This window comes from Falco rusticolus, chromosome 1 (assembly GCF_015220075.1).
Source record: "Falco rusticolus isolate bFalRus1 chromosome 1, bFalRus1.pri, whole genome shotgun sequence".
Classification (NCBI taxonomy): domain Eukaryota; kingdom Metazoa; phylum Chordata; class Aves; order Falconiformes; family Falconidae; genus Falco; species Falco rusticolus.
This window is the reverse complement of record NC_051187.1, coordinates 97,939,802-97,963,576: the sequence shown is the minus strand read 5'-3', so window position 1 is coordinate 97,963,576 and position 23,775 is coordinate 97,939,802. Positions and strand designations below refer to the sequence as shown.

Sequence of the window (23,775 nt, the reverse complement as noted above, 5' to 3'; positions counted from 1 at the left end):
TTCTTCCTTTCCCTCTGGATTTTATGCTTTTCCTATCCCTTTTCATTATAACTGTTTTTGTCATTGTTGTTATTATTGTTCTCTCATTTTAATTCTGTTTCAATTATTAAATTGTTCTTGTCTCAAGTTTTACATTCCTTTCCAACTCTCCTCCCCATCCCTCTGGGTGAGGGGGAGTGAGCGAGCAGCTGCGTGGCGCTTAGTTACCAGCCAGGGTTAAACCATGACACTATGGCATGAGTAAAACGTTATGTTACTGAGGTGTTTTAATACTTCTGTTCATGAGCAGAATCTTCCATGACTAGTCTTTTTGCATGTGAATATCCTTGTCTAATACAGAAGCTTCCAAGTTAAATGTAAAAGATCTCCGAAGAAAATTGGAAATTTGGGGGAATCACAATTTGGAATTTATGTGTCTGTGACTCTCGTTGAAATATGTTCTGTCCTGCTCCTCTAAAATAAAAACTATTTAACACAGCACAAATTTATTTTAGATTTCCCACCTTTAACTCCTCCCAAATTTAGTCCTTTTTTTCAGAAATAGAGGTTTAGTGTAATTGTATCTAGTCTAATCATTAGCTAACTTGGATTTTTCAACACCATTCTTTTGAACATTTTATCCTATGCTTACACTGCAAAAGAAGCACAAAAGAGCCCCAGGGTTCTATGTCTATTGCTGTGAATAAGGCAATCACCATTTACACCTGTAAATGTTCCTGCCCAGAGTCTAGGAAGGACTGAAATGAAAGAAAGTCATTCAAGTCTGAAATTGACAAAGGTCACCAAATAAATTAAATTTAGTTTTTTCTCTTCAACTAAACTAAAAGAGCAGCACTCAGATCACAGCTCCCTTCTAAAGCTAATGCTAATTTAGGTGAATTATCCCTGAGAGATTCAGAGGAAACTGATTTCACAAACTATAGAAATAATGGGATGCATTCCTGATGGTGATATAAATGCACCATCTTTCTAGTTCAGCTTTGTCCTTTTGAAATATAAAGGTCCTTTTATCACCTTTTGGTCTCATAATCCCAAATCATGCTGAACACTTAAATCATTCAATTAATTCTTGCTGTCCTTTAAAAAACTTGAAATTGCTGATTGCTAGCGTCCTTCAAGTTCTACATTAAAAAAGCAAAAGGGAAGTAGGGTGATATGCCATTTTAAGTAGGTTTTTATTATTGATTGACTGTTTCGTTTACTTTATCTGTCTGGCTGACAAAGTGGTTGACCCTATTTCATCCTCAAAATAATTGCTGACTACACAACCAATAAAATATAAATTAAATATGTAACATGTTTTCACTGAAAAACATGAATTAATAAAAATTAGCACATGCTGATATTATGCCAATTGCTTAGTGAAAAGAAATTTACAACAATTTGCCTGCTGAATTAGAAAGAAAGCAGTATCTTTTCTGTATCAAAACTAATTAATTCAATACTGTCATTAAATGTGTTTGTTATAAACTGCTCTTACTCAACCTTCATAATTTCTTACAAAATTAGTTTATTCAAATGGAAAATTTTCATTATTAATGAAAAAAATAGTTACCCAAAAAGGGGTTAGGATACATTTTTAAATTTCTGAATTATTTATTTTTAATTATTGAAATTTTGACAAACTAGCAAATGCATATTCATTCTCAGGCTGAAACACTCCGTGGTAAATTTCAGCGAGACTGAAATTTTATGGAAGTATTAAAAATCCTCTTGTAATAGAGTTTTATAATGGAAGTACTGTCAGATCCTGAATTATTGTTGTGCTGTTGGGCACATAATGAATGCTGTATTCTGGAAACGAAGTAATGACAAATATACTAGGTAATGGAAGTTTCTGTGGAGACCGTGGTGTACATGCCATATGTACTGAATAACTGTTAGTACAATGAAAACTGGATTACAAAATATACTTAATCTTCCTTTGTTACAATGACATTTCATTGACCTGTGACCTCCTAGAATAAAGCTAACAGCAAATCCATAGTAAAAATGATAAAAATACCAATTAAATATGGAACTAATACAAGTTTTGGAGTTTTCCAGGCTATTAGCCATTAATTTAACAGTATCCTGTAGCACAGTTTCAGTGCTACTAGATTTGGATACAAAAGTTGTTTTTTCCCTAACTCTCTGAGGCTGTTCAACTACATAAAGAAAAGGATATAGAATTCACCATAAACTAACTAAAGGTTTTAAAAGTGTTTCAAACTAAGGTTTTTCATTTATTCACTCACCATCTTTCTATTGTGCCTAAAGATTGTGGTAACAAGTCAGGTCAGATGTCCTTCCAATAGTTCTGGGCTGAATGCTTGAACTCATCTCTGAATTGTCTCGACTTTTTGCTCACAGAGGCTGGGAAAATGAAGGCACTTTTAAGGTAATCAGACTAAAACCATTTTTCTTGTTGCATTCCGCTAGTTAACAGGCAACATGTTGTGCACACCATACTGGTGGATTGCTGAAATTTGACCCATGACCTTTCATAATAGATTTTTTTATATATTTGTTTATTTATTTTTATTAAGTGAAGTGTTTAAGTACATGCTTATCATTAAATTTATCCTAACGTTCTTTAAAGAAAAATGAGGAGCACATGCTTAAGATGGAATGGGTATTTCACCCATTGCACCTGAGTACAACTGGGAGAACATTCAGAACATATATGGCTTGATATCACAATTACGTAATCTAAGAAATTTTATTCTGAAGTCCAGTGCTCATAGTGTAGTCTTTGTGGTAACACAGCTTGCCTAAAATACTTAAGTTCCAACATAGGAAAGAACCAGAACTGAACATATTAAATATAAGACATGTTTAGGCAAAATATTTAAGATGTGCTTCAAGGTAAGCCAGAAATTTCCTATTTTAGGCACAATCTTCTTCAGCTGAACTTACCTTCTCAAGGATTAGGTAAGTTCTGTTAATGTTTGAGCTGAGTGAGGTTGTATTTTCACAGAATCACAGAATGGTTGAGGTTGGAAAGGACCTCTGGAGGTCATGTGCAACCTCCCTGCTCATGCAGAGCTACCTAGAAGTGGTTGCCCAGGATGATGTACAGATGGCTTTTGAGTATCTCCAGGGTGGGAGACTTCACAGCCTCTCTGGACAATGTATTCTGTATCACACCTAATTGTAACTATGGTTTATTGACTTAATAATTTCAACAATGTATACGTGATAATGTTTTTTCAGCATCCTAATCGAAATTCTGTGACCATAGTTTCTGTGATTTCCCCCCCAAAAATTAAAAAATAGAAAAAAAAGTTGCTGTCTTCTTTCTAAATGTGGAAAATAACGATTATTTCTTGCGCATTGAAGTATAAACTGCTGATGTAACAGACAAAAAGTTCAGAATAACCTTACTTTTCAAAAAATAAATATGCAGTTCAGAGAAAGTTGTATTTTAACCACAATTAACCTCATTTAACATTAATATTTGATATAACTTTAAAAAACTATGCATTTCAAATTTTATTGTCTTCATTTATAGATTAACGTATTTTTAAAAAAATTTTCTTGTTACACATGCCTTTTATTTCATTAAACCAGAAAGAGCTGTATTGTATAAGAAATATTTATATTGAAACTGTTTTAAATATCCCATTATGCTTATAAAAATTTCAGACACTTTATCAAACTGAATTGTGGGTCAAAATTGTTTGTCTTCAAAGAGCTTCTTTGTTTATATTATTCTTTCTTTGCCTAGATTCCTGTACTATTTTTATGTGTTTATTGCAATACCAATTCCTTGACCATCAAATAAGTTTTGTGGATGATGAAAAAAATGTATTCACATACTCTTATGTGTCTATGTTAAAAATTGTTATGGCTAGATTGAAAAATGTGTTTAACAGCCACAGTCTTCACAATCTGTAATTTTTAGGCAGCTAACTACCTAAATGTATCTCCCCCTTGTGTGTGCAGAACACCAAAAAACCTGTATGAATATAAGAGTATTGCTTCAGTTATTAAAGAGAAAATCATAAATAGAAAGCTACAACTTAAATCCAGTCCCTTTTTGAGACTTGGTGGCCTTTCTGTAGGCTTGGGGTAAATACCAAACATTATCAGCCCTCTGAGTTCTTGTAAGGTTTGCCACATTTAGTTTTTTTCTTACAAATGGAATCCTGGCAAGATTCTGTCTGCTTTCTAACCAATATACCACAGGCTATTATTTCCCCATGAGGAAGTAGCTCCACTGTGCATTCCCTCTGTGTGAAGGATTTGAGCATATCCTGGTTATTTGTCACTGAATTCTGGAGGATGATCTTTATCATTTCCTTTCTCATTGAGTATCTGCATATTATCTGAGCTGAAAAGTACTGATTGCTAGTCAAATTATTAAGATACCTGACTTTGTTTAGGTAATATTTTAAATTGTTAACAAAAGTTCAGCATGGGCTCTAGAATCAGGGAAAAAAATCACACCAAGGTTGCAGACTCAAACTCACCCTCAGTTTAGTGTTTCTACAGATACTACTCAAAAGACCATTTAACCCAGTGTCTCTTGACAGCAGCCAATAAGAAAATCTTAGAGGAAGAGAATAATAAGAAAAAATTAGAGGAAGAGGAATAATAATTAAAAAAAAAGAGCATGAATAGGATTATACTTTTCCCAAATATAACATCCCAGAGTACAGTAGCCAGTGGCCTAGAGATTTCCTGAGCTGAAGGGTTCATCAGACTATTGTGTTTCACAGTTCCTAAATTACTTATTCTCCGAGATTGTTAAAAATTATCTATACCAAACAATTCCCAGTTAAGAATATTTATTTTCTTTTTTTAAAAAAATAAAATTCTAACCTAATATCTACTGATTTTACAGAACAGACATGTTCTTTAATTAGCTCTTGATAAATATTTTTTATTTACCTCCTTTTCTGTTCACAGTTGCATGCACTTCTGCTATATATGGTCTTTATCCTTTTCACAAGGTAAAGAGCTCTAATCTACTTAGTTTCTCTTCATCTGGAGACCATTCCTCTGGAAATACTTAACAGAAACATGTACTCTTAGTTATGTTATTATTTATTATTACTATTTTAGAGTTTTATGAGTAAATGGCAGATAAAAATCAAATCTATCATGGTTTTATAATTCCCCCCACTTTTTCTTTAATAATCTGATTTGGTTTTCAGTTAATTATGTAAAATGTATTAATTTTTTGATCCATTGTTTCCTCTTCGCCCTTTGATTTATTTTTCGCATATCTTTTACAATGTCAGTGAGGATAAAATGTGTCCCACTTCCACATCCTATCCCCTCACATTTCAGAATGGGAATTCAAAATTCCAAGAAAGTATCTAATTTGTTCAGTACAGTAAATTTCATTTGCAATGAAACTCTTCCTGAGTGACCAGAAATTTGAAAATGGTAGTTTTGTTGTATTAAAAAGATCAGCATACCAAATGAATGAACACAATGCTGGAAAGATCATGCAAGCTGTTCAAACAGAAACAAAACAAAATAACAAAAAAGTGAAAGAAAAGAAAACCTAAATGTACCATACTACCTATGCAAAAGGAGAATAAATAAAGTAGTTTTCAATGATGTAGTCATGATGCAAAAAGTATATTTTTACTTTAAGTTTAAATATGCCAACTGAAAACAAGTTGGGTTTTTATAAAATCATAAACTTAAATTAAAACACAACAGATGCCAGAATGTTGCAATTAAACAAATAACTTTAAATTATGTTCATTAATCCATAGCCTTGATTTAAACAGGGATAATCCCAGGTTTTGGACTTAAACCCAAAGAGGCTTTGGAGATTCATATTAACCTTTTGAAGGACATTTCACAAGGTCAGATCCATGTTACAAAATGAATGTTAATGTGAGCAGAAGCTGTGGAATGATGTATTTCTGCCACATATTTCTTGAGAACACCACTTAAAGGAGGACTTATGGGAAAAGATATAGTAAATAGTAGTCAGTGCACAGCTGGAGCTAGAGGCTCCCTGGGGGCGAGGATACCAGGAGCCATTGGGGATGCTCCTGAGGGTGGCAGGGCAAGAACTTACCAGCTAGGGCTGATCCCACAGCCTCAGCCAGTGTGTAGGGCTGGCCCCATCTGTACAGGGTCAGTCCTGGCCACAGCTCCTTTGGGCACCTGAGATTCTTTCGCCTCAGCAATCAGCAGGACAGAACTGCCCATGGCCATGCTGATGCTGAGCTGGGACCCCAGCCCTGGCACACAAGGCCCCAGCAGGAGGGCTTTCAAGACCCCTAAGGTAAAAAAATACAAAATTTTACATAGAGAAACTGCCTCATGCTACATCATATAGGTGATACATAGGAATTCATGATAGTGACTGAACAAGAGCTTGCTGTTACCTCTGCAGCTTCATGGACATTAGTAGTTCTTTCACAAAGTAACATCATAAACGTCAGAAGTAGGAAAACAATAAAAACTGAAATCTCTGGCAAAAGTGAGAGATAAAGATTAATTATTAACTTGTTACTGTTTTAGTAGGTGCAACATCCTATTAGAAAATGTTGCTATTCTAGCACTGGAAATTTCTAGTTATCAAGATCTTGTTAAAAAATTGAGATTATGTAGGTATTTAAGTGAATAGTAATATCCAGAAAATCTACTTATCTTGGGTTGTGGATATTCAAAACCTCATATTTAAAGATCTGCAGAAAACCTTTGTACAGTCTCTGGGTTGTCAAGTCCCTTAGTTATCAGCCACTCATTTGATGAAATACTTTCAAATATCTAGGAACAATTGTGAAAATTCACAAAGTTTTTACAGTAGTCTTTAAACTTGAGAGCAGATGTGAAGTTAACACATTCAAAAGTGAAATCCTGAAAATGCATGTATTTTAAGACGTTGCTGGGCTGCAGTTCTTACACAAAAGAATATATTGAGCATAAGTAAAACAATTATATGGGCTATATGAATCTAAGTGCATTTTTCTTACAGGGTCCTGTTAAATCTTGGTAATTTCAAATGGGATCTCAGTACTTTTCAAGATTTTTGCCCTTAACTTCTTTTCCAGTTTCTGCTATTAGAGTTGATTCTGCTAAAAATAAAAGGAAGTACCAGGGGGCATGACTTGTCTCTATCAGTTCTTTGCACTACAGTGGTAAATCAATTACATAAACTGTTACACTATACTCTCAATTGCATTAATTTCCTTTCACCTATGAGGGGTGACACTTATTTTTGCCTTATCTTTCCTATTCATTTGTGTCCCAAAGAAAAACTGCTCAGTTTAGGTAGTTAAATCAAATAAAAATCAAAGCATTTTATACATTATTAACAATCTATAATTAACCAGCAATCAATGAACCACATGAGAAGGATCAGTATCAGTAGTAAAACAGGTATACCACAATACTAGCCACCTACAAAATGTTCATAAACACCTACAGATATTTAAACAGCCTTCTATAAACAATCCCAGCAAATTCTAAACCTATACAAATATCCATTCACAGTTATGGGGCCACACACACTCTCACAATATACGTGGGCTACAAGTGGATATCTCTCTCCTGGCACTGGAGGGTCCCCTACTACCACACATCTGTGTTGGAGATGGGGCTACTCCAGCTTTATATGCACCCGTGCTGTTCCCTACAACTTGGTAATGTGAATGCCAGTGACAGGGTCACATCACCCCCCACCACCCCCAGGCTGTGAGTCCCCACACGCTGCACCCAGTACTGCCACTCCAGGAACAAGTGCAGGCTGCTCACAGGATCTGATGGAAAGACTACCCTCTCCAGCCTTGGTAGAAGTTTGGCAGTACCAAACCAGCTTCCCACTACTGCTTTTTCCTCTACATGGTGTCTACTCCAACATTAATGATTTTCATGTTCTTTTATATTACCTTTCAGCTTTACTTCTAATTTGTTGCAACAGTCTCTTCAGTATTCACTGTTTATTGTTTAATCTTGATTGTAATTTTCCTTTTTAACACCATCAGTGGGGTCTGATTGTCACCTTCCTTTTTAACATGATCAGTTTTTGGTAAACATACACCAGACTTTTTTATTCTTATTTACTTATTTTTTTATATGATCCACACATGCACTACATACACTCAAATTCCTACTTTTACAGGTTTTGTCTAAAATGTATTTTATATTGGGAGGGTCAGATTCTCAGCAATTTTATAACTAACTCTTTCATTAATGGCAGTTTAGCTTAGGGGGCTACAGCTTTAAGATTTACTGTTATTAATTTCTCATTCTAAGTAATAGTTTCCAGTTAGAAATTATTGTTAAAATAAGCAATAGTTTAACAGTTAAACTCATGCTGATCTTCCTTATTCATGGTCAGCTGGCAGAATATAGCCTTATATAAGTAACAGTTGAATTGTCTGCCTTCATATGTGAATATGATTAGGTTGCTAATTTCAGTCTCCCATGAATGCATGTGCTGTTGCTCTCTAATCCACAGTAGCTGTTGACATAAGTGCTGGTGACTCCAGTGCTGGCTGCCCCTTGGTATAAAGTGCACAGCTTAGCAACATGTCTTTCACATAAAAGCCAATGTCACTGCTTCATGGAAATACTGAATCTAGATCCATTAAAAACCTCATGAATCTGCCAAATAAATATACTTGAGGAAGTTATTGCTTCACAGTATTAATCACACAGAAATGTTATGTAAATCCATTTTGAGGTAACCTGCATGTCTTCAAGGGTGCATAGGCTGTGTCACTTAAAATATTCAGTTGCTTTTTTTACTTTAAAAAGCAATTTCACACGGTAGCATCAAAAAAACCAAAAGCACTTTGCTGCATCATTAGCTTGGATGACATGCTGAGAGTGATGACAGAGATGCACAACTAAGCACTTCTAGCTACAAAAAAAGCATAGTTACCATGTCACATAACGATCAAACTTCTTTAATAGGTTACTGGTATGATATATTAACCCAGAGAAAAGCATTTGCATCTCCTTACTTTTCTCTACCAGCAGATAATATACATTGAACTGCTACCAGTTACCCATTGAGGAAACGGACTTCTTAAAGAACTTACTTGTTTAATGAAAGTCATCTATATGTAAAGTATGATGCAAAGAAAACTGAAAAACATAACAACATAACAAACTGATTTCAGTCTTCCAGGTCTCAGGTATTTTTATAAATTGTTCTTAATATTCTTGGAAATGCTAGGGGAAAATACATGTTACCATAATAATTCATAATAGATCAATGCTTTTATATTATATTAAACTTGGTTTGGAAATGGAGACCTAAATGTATAATGATAATGTTCAAGACTGCATATGACATAGTTGGGAAAAACTTTAGTTTGAGAAATTTATTGTACTTTTGCCAATGAGTTTTAGCATTATTGTTTATTTTGTATTCTGTACCATATATAAACTCCAAAATGGCCGGGAAGATTCCTAGGTCATCACTGTATTTCTAGGGCCTGGACTCTTAAAAATGCCGGGATATGATAGCTTTATATACTTAATAACAAGGTATTTTTACTGGTTGCTATCTAATACTTTATTAGACAGTTTTCTCCCAGGGCAAACAAACTGTGTGTTTCAGTGAGGGAAGAAATATTCAGTTTAAAAACTAGGCATATAGGTCATTTGCCTTAAATTTGTATATAATATTTTTTTCTTTTTGTTATTTTTTTCAATTCTATTCTTTCTAATTCTTCTATTTTGTTTTTGATCTTTCCCTTTTTAGCACTTCAGGAGGTGGAAGTCAAAGGCATTATTGTCTGTTTTTCTCTTCACAAGTAAACGGTGTTGTTTTATGACCTTATTTTCTTTCCCGACTGAGTCCTCAGCTAGGTCTGCGAGCCAGATGAAAAGGGGTGCTTCAGAGTTTTCAGTGTGGTAGGAATTAAAGTCACATTTAAAAATCAGCAACAATGCTGCAGAACTGCCTGCATGCCTAAGAGTTTATAAGCATAAGAGTTTTGGTTGTAAAGTTATTTAAGCATTGACAGTGGTGTCATTTTTTGAAGTTGTTTTGTCAGAGTTGGGCAGCTCTAATTCTATATTTCATTTAAAGCCAACTAAGATTCATTGGTTTAAATAAAAATGCTGTCATGCCATGCCAGATAGCTCCTGCAAAACACATACCTCTTTGCTTCTGAGACATCAATGAAAAAGGATAGAAACTATCTTTACTATGCTAAATCAATAACCCTTTACTCAGCAGTATGAACTTTGAGTTTCTTTTTGGTCTGAAATAATATCAGTGCACATCTAAAAAAGCTGTTAATCACAAATAGGCAAGGCTGAAGAAGAAAGTGTCCTTCATCATTCTTGTTGAAGGGCGGGGGAAGTAAGATTTCTGTGACAGTTGGAAACCTAAGTGTCTATAACCAGCTTTGAGAATTTGCAGAGCTGGGCAGAGAATTAATCATTATGAGAGCTATCATCTTCATGCCCAAGACTCTTTGTGAACCTCATCTCATAGCCTTTCACAAAATCATTTACCTGTCTTTATGTGTTTGATCCCATCTTTTGAAGGAGAAAACTAAAGATTGTGCACTACATAAATGAAGCTTGGAATAAAACACACAAAACTATCTAGATGAGTGTTCTGTACTGAGGCTGCTTCAAATGTTACAATTAAAATGTCAGATAATTACTTGATTTGACCCACATGCTAGAATGGACTTAATCTCTGTTTTGAGAAGTTTGATTTTTTGATGTTTTAATTTCCAGCCTGTGTAAGCATTAAAATCATGCTTTGCTAGGCTCTGTCTTACAGCACTTCGCCTTTCTTGACTGCTTCCTTAAATAATGTTATGTTTGAATTTTTCTCCTGTTGTAGAAACTATAGATATCTTAAGGGAACCTATTCCAAAAGTCCTTGATAAGCACACTTTATATATAGCTTCTTCAGCTCTGTGCTGTGACAGTCACAATATTTTATAGGAGGAATCTCACCAGTCATTTCAGATATGTCCATAGAGCCCTTTGTAGAACAACCCTCCGAAACTATCCTTGGGGAGAAAGAAAATATATTTCCACAGTGTCATTATTTTTACAGTTTGATTATAATGACTACAGCTATAGTTCTATTACTACTGACACTAGTATTACAAGTGTAACATACCACAGCAGAATGTGACATTTCCTAGGCTATTGTAAAGCCTCCAGAAACCATCAAGGATTTGCTTAGTCTACTATAGAACATGTCTGAGAAATTAATTTTATGAGACAGGGCACCATTGTGAATAAAACCACCTAGAGTGTTCAAAGTGAATGTTTTGTACCCAGTGTGATAAAGCAAGAGTTTAGTTTAAGCCAAAAGAATATCTGGAACACTTTGTTTTCCCACATACCACGTTTTATTACAATAGACAAGAAGAAACCAAATAAACTGAGAATAAAAATTACCAGTGTGTGTAATGGTTGTGCTAAGTTTTTATGTCTGGAGAGTGGACTTGAGGGAGGCAAATAAACTCTTTTATGCGATCCAGTTTTGTACATGAATCTATTGAAATTGCATTGAATTGAAACTTGAACTTATATTTTGTTAGTACTGGTTCACATTTCTTTCAGAAGAATTTCTGGAAAAAATACGTATTAAAATGGACTGTGAAAATATCAGGCTAGAACCGATCAAAAATATAGAGAAACAGAAAGGATTAGAAAGAAGGTGGTTTATGACAAATTGAGGAAAGGAGTGTGAGGTAATCAACCTAATTCAAGTCTAGGTATACCTGCAGTTTATTTAATTTCTCTGTACCTTGTTGATATTTACATTTTTAAATATAGCACATGACATTAGAAAATTCAAACCTTATGCTTTTTTTCTTTTTCTCTGAGTTTATGGATTTTATAACATTAAAAGTATGTGAGAATATTTTGGTCTGATATCTAAAAACATACTTCACATTGATTAAAAAAATGACTTTATTTTAATATAGATTAATATTTAGAAACAAGGAAGAGAATCCTAAAAAAAATTTCAATAAACTTTTTATTTTCCTTTTTCCCCACTTCAAACTTTGCAAGAAATGTGATGTCTGAACACCTGTTTATCCCATACAGAATAAATTAGAACATAATTACTTATATAGTTAGAATTATGTTCGAATTTTCTTGAGAAAAAGTAGCCTTCAGTCCTCAATGGAAGGTACTATAAATTGCTTTAGATACAGAAGAGAGTGAAAATAATGTCTTGTCATCCATGGAAAGGCAATACACAATGAAAGAGTACTTTTTTCCCCTATGAAAAAGTTGAAAATCCTCTGAATATATCATAGTTAATCCAAAAACCCCTTGGGATTGTTAAGAACAAACACAAATAGTCTTCCCATATAGCATGGTCATACCAAAATGTGGTGCAATTCTACAGCTTTGCAAAGATTTACTGTAGCTAGGAAAAAGACATTTTTTTTTTTCTTTTCTTTTATCCCCCATCCATGTTCTGTGGTTCAGCAGCTGTGCAAAGGGACAGCCAGTCTGCACTACTCACAGACTACACTTTCCGTCAGGGACCTTCAAACGGAACAGTGTGCTTGAAGAGGTAGCCTGAAAGAAAAATTTCATATAACAATAAAAATTTAAGGTCTACATATTTTCAACCTCCTAAACTGCCATACTTGTAAAGTGTTAAGAATCAAACATGAAATGTATCCAAAAATATACATACAAAAATTTTGTGTTTGGATAGAGAACTTTTCCCTTCATTGCAGTAGCAGGTAATTTAAAGTAAAATATATTGTAAATATACAACTTTAAAAACAAGCATTCAACATGTGAATATGGAACTGCAGTCTTATGTACAAATTCCTTATAAATCTCTTGCTATAAACTCTGAAAGGACAATCTTCGCATATTTTGTCTTTTCCTAAAGTGATTTCTTTTTTTTCAGTGCTATCACTAAATGCATGGTAAGTGAAATATCTCAGAAGTTTTTCAGGTGAAATTAGTCTTTATTCTTCTTAGCTACTGTTGAGAACAAAAATAGTTTTCTACATTATTACTTCTAAGCCATCAGATATTCTGAATCCATTGCTCCCGGAGCTAATTTAACTAGGAATGTTTCTACTATCCAGGAAAGGGTACCAGATACATCACTGAAAATTCAAATCAGCAACATCCTTTAACTAGTGTACCAAACCCTCTTTGTTATGAAACACTGCCTAGGGAACAGATGGCTTGCTTGTCTGCACCGGGTGGCGGTTCAATTTCCCTTCTTAGATGTTAGAAAAGAGATCTTTACTTCCATTTGTGTTTCTTATACACCAAAAAAGCACAAGAGGCCTCATAATATGTAGATATTTCTTTAAAAGTGTACTGATGGTAATCAAAACCATCTTTTGGAATCTACTGTCTTGTTCAAATAAACCTATTTCCTAATGCTATTGGTATTACTGTGGATGATGCACTCAAATAGTCGTGAAAACAACATCTGTGTTGAACAATAGAAGTGTTTCCCCTTGACCTTTGCATCCTGCACTCAAAGAAGTGGTTTCATAACCCCTGTGTGGTAAAGTCAAAAGCTCTAGAAAGAAGCATTGGGAAATCCAGCATAACACACTGCTTTTGGGCAGCCAAAATACAGATGTACCTGCAGTGGTGATGCCAATAAAAGAAATGCAACAATTTGTTTCCTGGTAGTATCCTTAGAAAAATGACATATATATAATAACACATTCCAAAGAATATAAGAAAAGTAGCTAAATAAATATGTATCACTATTTATTGATGAATAATAATTATCCCAAACAAATAATTAAAATACATTAACATTTTATTTTTCTAACAGTCCTTAAAAGAGATATGAATGACACTTTGCACAAACACAAAACAACCATTAACAGCAGCAAATGAATTAATTTAGCTGTCATAAGTATTAATTTATATCTAAGCTATGAAAATCTTGGACTGGTTTTGCCCATATCCTCCTAACGGACCAATCATTAAAACCTTTTCTGTAGTAACTACTACAACTTTGATCACGTTGTGAAAAATGTCAGAATTGGTGTATTTTTATTCCAGAAGTACTTGGTAGCTGTCCTACATTGTTACAACTATAGGCATTTGCAGATGTGCACAGATCAAGTATTTTAGTTGCATAAATAATAAATAGTTATTTACAACGTAGAAATTGCTGGTTAAAACTTACAGTCCACAACATGCAGAAATTTGGGATATAGCAGTATTTGAATCTGTTGAATCTCTCTGTTGTCTCTTAGATTAAGTATTCTGAAACAATCTTTGATGTAAGGATTGAAAATGCCAGAGGGAACATATTGCTGGTCAAAGCGCTGATCTGAGAAATAGAAAGATACTTTGGTTTAACTGTCACAGTTAGGATTAGCATTACTGTTGTACCTTAAAGAAAAGAAAATGGATCAGGTTTTGTTATAATGTCAAATAATAAAATCAAGGTCAAAAGATACATGAATCATCTGAAAATTTTACAGTTGGAAATATAGCTAGGAAACAATACACTAAATTGTAAGAAAAAATAACAGAAGACACCAACAGAACCCTAAGGCTTACAAATTAATCTGATTTTGAGGATAAGTACTTATGGAACAAGAAATTAGTAATACAAATATAAATTTGATTGTACAGTAATGGATATGAAACCAAGTGGATAAGTGAATGTCATTGGACTGCAAAGAGTGAAATAAATATTTGTGTATGAGAGAAGGACTACAAATTGAAGTATCTGGAAAGTTTTCCATAACTATAAGTTCATAACACTTTCAGGCTAATGGTCTACACAAACTGAAATTACATAACAAGCAACCTGTCTGAGCAACTCGTCCCACAAATTAATGACAGTATCATGAGTTATTACTTGGTGGCCACACAAAGATACAAATATTTTACAATTCTCAAGCTTAATCAACTTTATGAGCTTCTAAAGTAGTTAAATCTCCAGCTGCAGGGTCAGCAGCTACATTCATTTTGTTTCTTGTACAGTATCAGTCAGTTGACAGAATCAGTGCTTAAATAATCAATGCTAGTACCTGTTAATAGTAATCATCAAATTCAATCAAAGACCTCTTACAGAATTCTATGGTGTTCATGAAGGCAAAACTGAAAACCAAGAATTAAACTTATGTAATGCCTTTTGATCTGTTGCTAAATACTGGAACTGTTAGAACAGCAATCTAAAAAAATCCAGTTAGGATTTTGGACTTAAAGCCAGTGAACTGTGCATATCAGTTTTATTCCTGCAAGCTTTCTTGTAAGAAAGAAAAAGTGCTGAAATGTTTTTACTCTGTGTTTTTGGAGGTGTTTTTTCTTTGGTTGTTCCCTTGAGAAAACAGAAATACAAAAGACTAAGTCTTATCCTGATAAAATGATATTCCTCAACATCCTCTTACTATAATTTTATTTGTAGATGGATTCTAGCACAAGATTAGTATAGCTAAGAAATTTTTTTCAATAATTTGGTCATGTGACCTTATCTGTTTTTACACTTTGATAAAAGCATGGAAGAATTCTCAGTTTTTTCAAAATATTATCTTTCGTCAACCTTTGATAAATCACATTTTTACATTTTCTATTAGAAATACTCATTTAAGCTTTGAAATAATAAAAAACTGTGACCAGCTATGTAACAGATCAACGTATGGTTTTGCCTTTTTCAGACATTCACTCCTCACTACAAGAAAGTTATGCTTTGACCAAACAGCCACTACCAATAGTAAAGTTAAGAAATAGAAGTCCAAAAACTAGTCCATCTCCCTTTTCAAAAAGTTAGTCATCTAGAATATTATTTCTAATGTTCCATTTATAAAGAAAAAGGACTTAAATCATAGGGAAAAAAACCAAAGTAAAATAAAACAAGAAGCCAGTCTCCGAATTTTTGGGGAAAAAAGTATCATTCTTTTGGTGAGTGAAAATAAGTATTTATTGAATGAAATATGTAGTATATAAAGCTGGACTGTTGGTGCACTTCTGGCTCTGACTTTCTACTTTTTTAAATATAATTTATATAGCTTCATATATAATGACCATTACAATGATATTAAGTCTGAAAAAAGAAAAATCATACTGCTTTTTTAGATGTCTTTTCTTCATTATAAAACCTAGTGTAATTTAAGTATGGCGTTCTAGAGGTACTTGCTAATAATCTTGATAGTTACAGTTTAAAATATTAGTGTCCGGTTTGTAGCTCTGCCAGGTGACTCTCCTATCACAAATAGATGCAAGGGTTATGAAAGTCAGGCAGCTGTAATCAGAATAAATATTTTCTTCTGTGTTCCCTATGAGATCCTTTGTCAGATTCAAAGGCTGAGATTACACTGCAGAAACACACATGTGAATAACGCTAATTTTTAAAATAAGACTATGATAAATTAGGACAATTGGGAAACCACACCTAACTGGAGGAGCAATCCCTGTAAGTGATTGCCAGAAACATAGCATGTATTATACCAGCAAATAGTCTGGAAAAGGCAAGACAACCAGGTGTATTTGGGTTTGTTTTATTTTTGTCTTTGAAATTACTACAAGTTTTTGCCCCGAGTAGGTAACTAAACTATTTATACCTCGCAACAGACTAATCCTCTTCCTATCCAGCTTTGCTACAAGTAGGAAAAAACAAAAACAAACTAACAAACCCCAACTTTTCAGAGCTCAGACATGTAAGTAAATGAGACATCAGACTTACATTGTTAGATGTGATCCAGTGAAAAATTAAACTGTTTCATTAGAGTGCAATCTTTTGTAGCATTTAATAATACTGTTTCAGATGGAAGCTTAACTTGGTGCATCTGAATGTGTTTCAAACAATTAAAAGGTCCAGATAATACACTGAGGGACACAGGAAGAAGGGAAGTTTGCTTTCAAATACATGGGTGATATTTCAGCAGAGGCTGAAAAGAAATGTTCTCTTTGTAGGTGTTTTTTTTTGTTTGAGTTTTTTTTTGGGGGGGGGGAACATGGGATTTTTGGTGTTTGTGTGTGTTTAGAGTACTTGAGAAGATGACTACAATTCTTAGTTTAGTAAGATATTTTTACAACTTCTGTGAAAAATGTATTATAAACTAGAAGCCAATAAAACTGATCTGCAGAAATGCAAAGTATAATTAGAACAAGACTGTATTACACAGTGTTAATAATATTAGAATATCAGCACAAGGGAAACTGCAATAACATTTTAATTTTAAAAGAACCAGAGAAACCATCTCTCAACTGGTTCATTAAAAGTGGGGTTTGTGGGTTTTTGTTGTTTGGTTTGGGTTTTTTTTTTCCCCCAAAAAAAACACTTTTCCGTGCATCTGTGCTGTGTAAGTATTTCTTACTAATGCAGCAGAAAATTCTTTAATCCCTTACTTCAGTAATATGGAACATATTAGAAGTTTCTAGGAAGAGACGGAAGGATGTTATTGAGGCGTAGCATAATATTTTTATCAGACTTTTAGCTAGCAAAGAAGCTGAATAAAATCTCTGAAGTCAAAGTGATGTCCCCCATTCCTCTAAAATACTAATGTTGATACTAAAATAGATTTAAACATGCCATATATTGTAACATAATAGTAAACAGCACTCTTTCTAAACTACATATCCACCTGCATAAATAAAATCTTCAGTACAAATTTCATTCTTGATTCAGAACACATCCTGCAAGTGGTCCTTATTTATTCATACCACTACATGAAAATTACATAGAGACAGAACATATGACTGATCAGACTATACCAGAAGCAAACTACTAGAGAGGGTGGTAGACGAGTTGGGAATGAAGGTGTGAAGTTGAGCCTGGGAAAAGAGGGGGTTGGGGAAAGGTGTTCTTTTAAATTTGGTTTTGTGTCTTATTATCCAAATCTACCTTAATTTGATATAAATTCCTCAGTTTTCCGTTTAGTCTGTGACAGTAAGTGGTAAGCCATCTCCTTGCATTTACCTTGAGCTTTGAGCTTTTGCATCCCTGCCCTGCTGAGGATAGGAAATGGGAGAGTGGCTGATGAGTAGCTGAAAACTGGCCAAGGCCAACCCACCACAAGAAGTGATGTACATTTATCAATGGCAGAACAAAGAGGATAAAGATATTAAAACCTGGAAGTTTCAGTAAGATACACTATTTAGGGGATGGGGGTGGATAGAGATGGTAAGTAAAAGGCCAAGAGAGTTAGCAACCTTCAACCTGGAGGAAAAAAGTCTCTGTGGGGAACTTGTTGCAGCCTTCCAGAATATGATGGGGGCTTCTAGAAAAGATGAAGAGAGACTTTTTGCTAGGGCCTGTGGTGACAGGACAAAGGACAACAGTTTGAAACTGACAGAGGGTAGGTTTAGATTGGATGCAAGTACAAAGTTTTTACAATGAGGGTGGTGAGACACTGGAACAGGTTGCCCAGAGAAGTTGTGGTTGCCTTGTCATCACAAGTGTTCAAGGTCAGATTAGATTGGGCTATGAGAAAACTGATCTAGTGGAAGATGTCCCTGCCCATGGTAGGGGGATTGAACTACACGATCCTTAAAAATTACTTCCAACTCAAACCATTTTATGATTCTATTAAGTACTTTAAAAAAAGTGCAGTTATGTTTACCAAGCAAGACAGAGGGGAAAAAGCAGAGTATATATACACATATTATGTTCATATTCATATACACACATTTGTGCTTTTGTAAATCTGTGTTTTCAGACATATTCCGGATTTTTTTTTTAAAAAATACATGTCAAATAAAAATACACAATTCCAGCAGCTTCTAATAGCAAACTTCAAGAATTGTTTTCTCAGAATGTTTGAAATAGACTGTCTCAGGAAGCCATGCAAAAGTTGATAAAACCTCACAGAAAGCAATTTAGTGACATGGATGATATTTCTTTGAAGTATGAAACCATGCTAAATATGTTCTTTAATAATTTCAGCAATTTAGTCCGAGATCTTCTGCTTGTAAAAAATCAACACAACTCCATTGACCATACTGCTTTTGAAACACAGAGCTCTTCTGTTTTAGAGCAGATAAGAGTTCAATACTTTTAATATTGTGCTCACATTTCTCACATCTGAGTTTTCCTCAAGCATCCATATATAGTTAGGCAGACTAGCTCTGGAGATATTTACACGTGAAAATTAAACTGCAGAAAACTGAAGGCAGAATAAAAGTCAGATATCTCAAAGGTTGATTGGAAATGTTGGCTTTGAGAGGAAATGTTTTCCCCATAACTGCAGACATCAAACATGAAAAAAGGAATTTGCATTTCCACTCCCCTTGAAAGTTTTGTCTTCCTACTTTTTCCATCAAGACAACTATAAATGTGGATATCTTTCCAGGCATTTTACCACCTGAGATACATACTTTGTGAACTATCAGAGATGAGAAAAAAAAATAAGTTTTGAAGTAAACATCATCAGAAAGAAGGAGCAAAATAGTGATGGGACATAACAGTGTTGTTATTGTAACATGTAACAAGCAGTCTCACAAAGACATATTGCAACAACAACAAGATACATGCAAAGCCCTGAGGGCATTGAGAATAATTCTGAAAGGGACTGTCTACTTTGAACATGGTTATCCTGCATTTTCAGCCAAAACAAAAAAAAACCCATCAACTTTTTAAACAGTCTTTTGTAAATGTTTTTCCTTCTTTACCCTAAATCAACAATACAATATATCCATTAGTGTAGAAAAATTAACAGACTATTGGCTAAAGTTTGTGTATCTTCCCTTTAGATACAGTGCATATTTTGTTACTGAACTTAATACCACATTATCTGTTTGGAAGTTCACAGATATTTTATGACTTACAAAACAATAAAATCAAAGATTTTTATATAGCTTTAAATATTTTCTCCTTTCTCATTCATTATTTTAGTAGTAAGTTTCCTACTGTATCAAAATGTAACATTATCAAGAATAATAAATAATAGGAATCAAAACAATGTTTCATTGAAACATGGTTTTATCATACAGGTAGATGAGTGTTTATAGAATTATCTTTCATTTTCATTATGTAATTAATGTGCTCTGAAGGCAAGCTGTGTTAATGCACTCACTGAACAGTACTGATGGAAGTTCTCATATAAGGCAGAACAAAATAATTGTTAATTAGAAATTGTAAATATAGTAGAAACCAGAGAAATAAGTGCACAAAGACTGGAAAAAGTTCTTAAATAATGTATTGAAAGTTAACATATGCTTACACTAAAGAGAAATCTTATTGGTCATATATCCTTTCTTTAGACCATGTGGATAAACATGGACCATTAGAATCTTTTCATTAGAGGCATTAGAATAATTTCAAAAGGGGTCCTAGAGGCTCTCCAGCAAAAATACAATTAGACTGTGGCTTCATTATTCTTTAACATGTTATGTTTCCCATTAGACTGATCAAAGAAAAAATACTTAAGGAGATCTGCAGGATGCAAGATTGATTACAGGCTGATTCAGCAGTGCAATCCCTGTTTGGTGCAATCTCAGCATGAATGGAGTCTCCGGAGAGCATGTTGTTATCTGATAGCACTATAGTAAGGGAAAAATCAAATTACTTTTAGAAAGTAAATTAGTTTGAGTTGTATTACACAGGAAAGAATTGCATCTCAGACTGTCATTCTTCCCAGGATCCAAAAGCAGGAGTTCTAAAGACATTTCAGTTTCAGCTGTATGTAAAACCCCAAACCAGAACTGTTTGGTTACTCTAGTAGAGCCAGCAGAAACAACATATTTCCTCTTTACAGTTATGATAGATTCAGATTTTCTTTAGCATGCAACTTAAATTACCTTTATTCCAAGTTTTTGATGAATCTTAATTTTCCTTTTCATGTAGTTATTTCCTTCTTAATTCTCTATTACCCAATAGAATGTCACATGTTGAAACCATATACAGATGTGAATTATTTGTTCCAAGTGCAGAAGTGACTGATGTTGTAAGGAACTAGTATAAATTAACTGCTATTATGAATTAACAAACATCCACTGAATCCAATTCAACAGCATCTGTTATCAGCCATACATTTTTCAATTAAAGGAATAGTATGCAAATTTCCTCCAGAAATATGATTCCTTAGTAACAGCTCCTATATTTTAAGGAACAGAAGTCCAAAGTTTAAAATTACAGAAGAACCCTGAAGCCCATAACCAGTAGTGTGCTGGAAATGAATGTCCTAGCAATAAATGTCTTAGATTTTTTCCTTCAGAAAGTTATAGATTTGGAAAAAGGAAAAGAATATTTTCTTAGAAGTTTGCATATTTTTGTACCAAAGGGTTGTACTGTACTATGAATGCTGTACTATACTTTTCACTAGATTATGGCACAAGTTCTGTGTTTAATTCTCCAGGTGATTAAACATAATTCTCTAAGTGTTGAAAAATAATTATTTCTGTATGTTTTGCTTGTTTTGAATGAAGCTATTAAAAGATCTATAGCATTATGTACTCTCGTTCTGTATTTTAACACTGACCCTGTACACCCAGTTTTGAGAGGAATGAGGGAAAATGAAAGAAATGAAAGCTGCCACAGACAGATCTTCAAGCAGTGGAGACTCCCGAATATCTGCACTACTCATAGAAGATCAGAAATATTCCATTTTTGCTTCCTTAGTAAGAATGAAAATGTGGTAAACATAACATATGAATAAATAGCAGCATCCATTTGCTACCACCCCTTCACAAGAATGTATAAATGTATGTATTTGAAGAAAAATGTCTATCAATAGACTTTTTCAACTTAATAGACAGTATTTTAATTCAAGAGTAAATAAACTTTTATTTTTAAAATTACATTTAGTCTCAATAAGCAATTTATCTTTGAGTTGATTACAGTATCACTTTTAAAAGCCCTCTAGAATATTTGCGGCATCAGGAACACTACAGTGAATGTATTTTATGCCCTTTTTTGATAAACATTAGTATGTCATTGTGAAGAGCTCATAATTACTGTTGATCTTACTTCTAATTAATAAATAATCCAGTTTCCAGAACATTTTCTCTATTATTGACATTTGTTTAATAGGTATCTTGACAAGACATCCTTTTTATCTTGCAATTTATATTGATAAAATAGCTTTATTTTTGATACTTCATGTATATCATTGGTATAGATAGCTGAAAAAATACAACAAGCATCTATTTTATAGGAAATTCTACATGCTAGCGTTTTGTTTCATTCCTCAGGAGAAAAAATGTCAACATTACAGAATTGCTGGTGAAATGGAACAATCTGTTTCTGTGCTCACCAGCCAACCATCCCCCACATAGATACCTGGAGAGTTAGACCATGATGGGCCAAGTACTCAACCAGATACAAGCACAGCTTCCCAGCTTGTGAGACAGAGACACTCATGAGGCAGATGAGAAGCAGAAAGCTTTCCCTTGCTCAGCAAGATAGCTGGGTGACTAAAAAGGAGGTCAGACAGCTTGGGATCCTGAATAGCAGGACAACTCATGGAAGCCCTTGGACTGGTCAGAAAAGCCAGCTGGGCATGTGATAACTTGAGGTGTTAGCCAGGCTTCACACCAGCCAAGGAGGACAGTTGGGTAGTAGTCAAGCTGAGAAGCCAAGTATTCTGCCTGATTCCTAGCCAGCCCACCAGCCTGGGGTCCAATTGGCAAGATAGCTGGTGAGCATACTGGCAGAAAATCAGATAAACTAGCAGCTGGCTGCTTTGTCAGGCTATCAGCCTTTCTTATTTGCATTGGGGTTTTTTGTCACAATCTACATGATCCCAAAATGAAAAATTTGGTTCAATTCTGTCAGGTTTTTTTAATGATAAAACCTGTTCAGAAATAATTTCACCATCTCTAGCATTTATTTTATAGAACAAATATGGTGAATAATATATTTATACCTCCACATAGCCACATATAAGTTGTTTATTGGAAACCTCCATTAATTCTTTATGATGTGTCCAGGTACCAAGGATAGGTGAATTCCTCATCTGTCAGAAAAAGTCTGGTTTAGGCATATTCTGTAGTATCTTTTTAAAAATAGTTGCTATATTCTGCCTGCTTTTAGTCTTCCTGACTTTTAGTGCTCGGTCTTTCTTTTATTTAATTAAAAAAATTCCCATTCTATTCTTTTTCTTCAGTGAAAATATTACCATGAGATGGGCCTACCACATCACCCTCTAGTGCCTTAGCATAAGTTTCCACCAACTTCACTTTTCATATATTGCTACTTCTTTAATCAGGACATTGAGATACTTCTCTTAATCATTTAAGAATTCACATATATGCCAATGAGATTTAAATTCTAAAATATCATTTTAGGATATATTGTAGTAAACATCTTAAAGTGCTTTCTTTTCAGTTATTAGCCTGAAACTTTATAAAAATTAGTAAGCTTAATATTTTGTTTTGCTATTCTAATAATGTCACCAATTTTAAAGACTGAATACAGTAAAACTTATGTTTTGTGGTCAAGCAAAGAATTTTTCTGTTGCGTAAACTGAGAAAGTGGACATTAGCTAGAAAAAGCAATCTTATTTTACATTAGCATTATTACTTCCTTCTGTGAAGATTAATATATTATTGGTAGGGGAGTCTTTAAACCTTTAAAAGGTATTTTCTCTTCCTGAGTTCTCCCAGTTTCTCATATGCTGGGATGTCATTCCATGATGGTATACTAGTGATAGATCATATCCACATTACAGGTAACTTAATAGTCACTCAAAATACTGAGAGAGAGATAACACTGAGAAATAAATTGTGTATACCCATATGTAATTTCTTGCCTCTCCCAGAAAATAGTACAAACAAGAAAAATATATTCATAAATATTGCATTTAATTTTTGTGAGGTGTTTGGTAAATAATATATTTCAAGTATATTTTCATTATTTAGGTAGTCTGGCACAGCAGCTGTGATAGAAGTTCCCACATGGCTGATGAATATTTTGATTGTAAAAGCCTCTCA

At 34.0% G+C, this 23,775-nt stretch overlaps 1 long non-coding RNA gene across 2 annotated transcripts; it reads left to right on the top strand.

Moving 5' to 3' along the window:
- The first annotated feature begins 6,051 nt into the window (after nucleotides 1-6,051).
- On the top strand, nucleotides 6,052-11,754 carry LOC119154317. Of its 2 annotated transcripts, none has more exons than XR_005106428.1 (3): nucleotides 6,052-6,235; nucleotides 8,941-9,098; nucleotides 9,671-11,754. It is a non-coding gene; the product is annotated as an uncharacterized LOC119154317 (long non-coding RNA). The 2 variants fall into 2 exon arrangements; XR_005106431.1 differs by having other exon boundaries at nucleotides 8,938-9,098.
- Nucleotides 11,755-23,775: the final 12,021 nt, after the last annotated feature.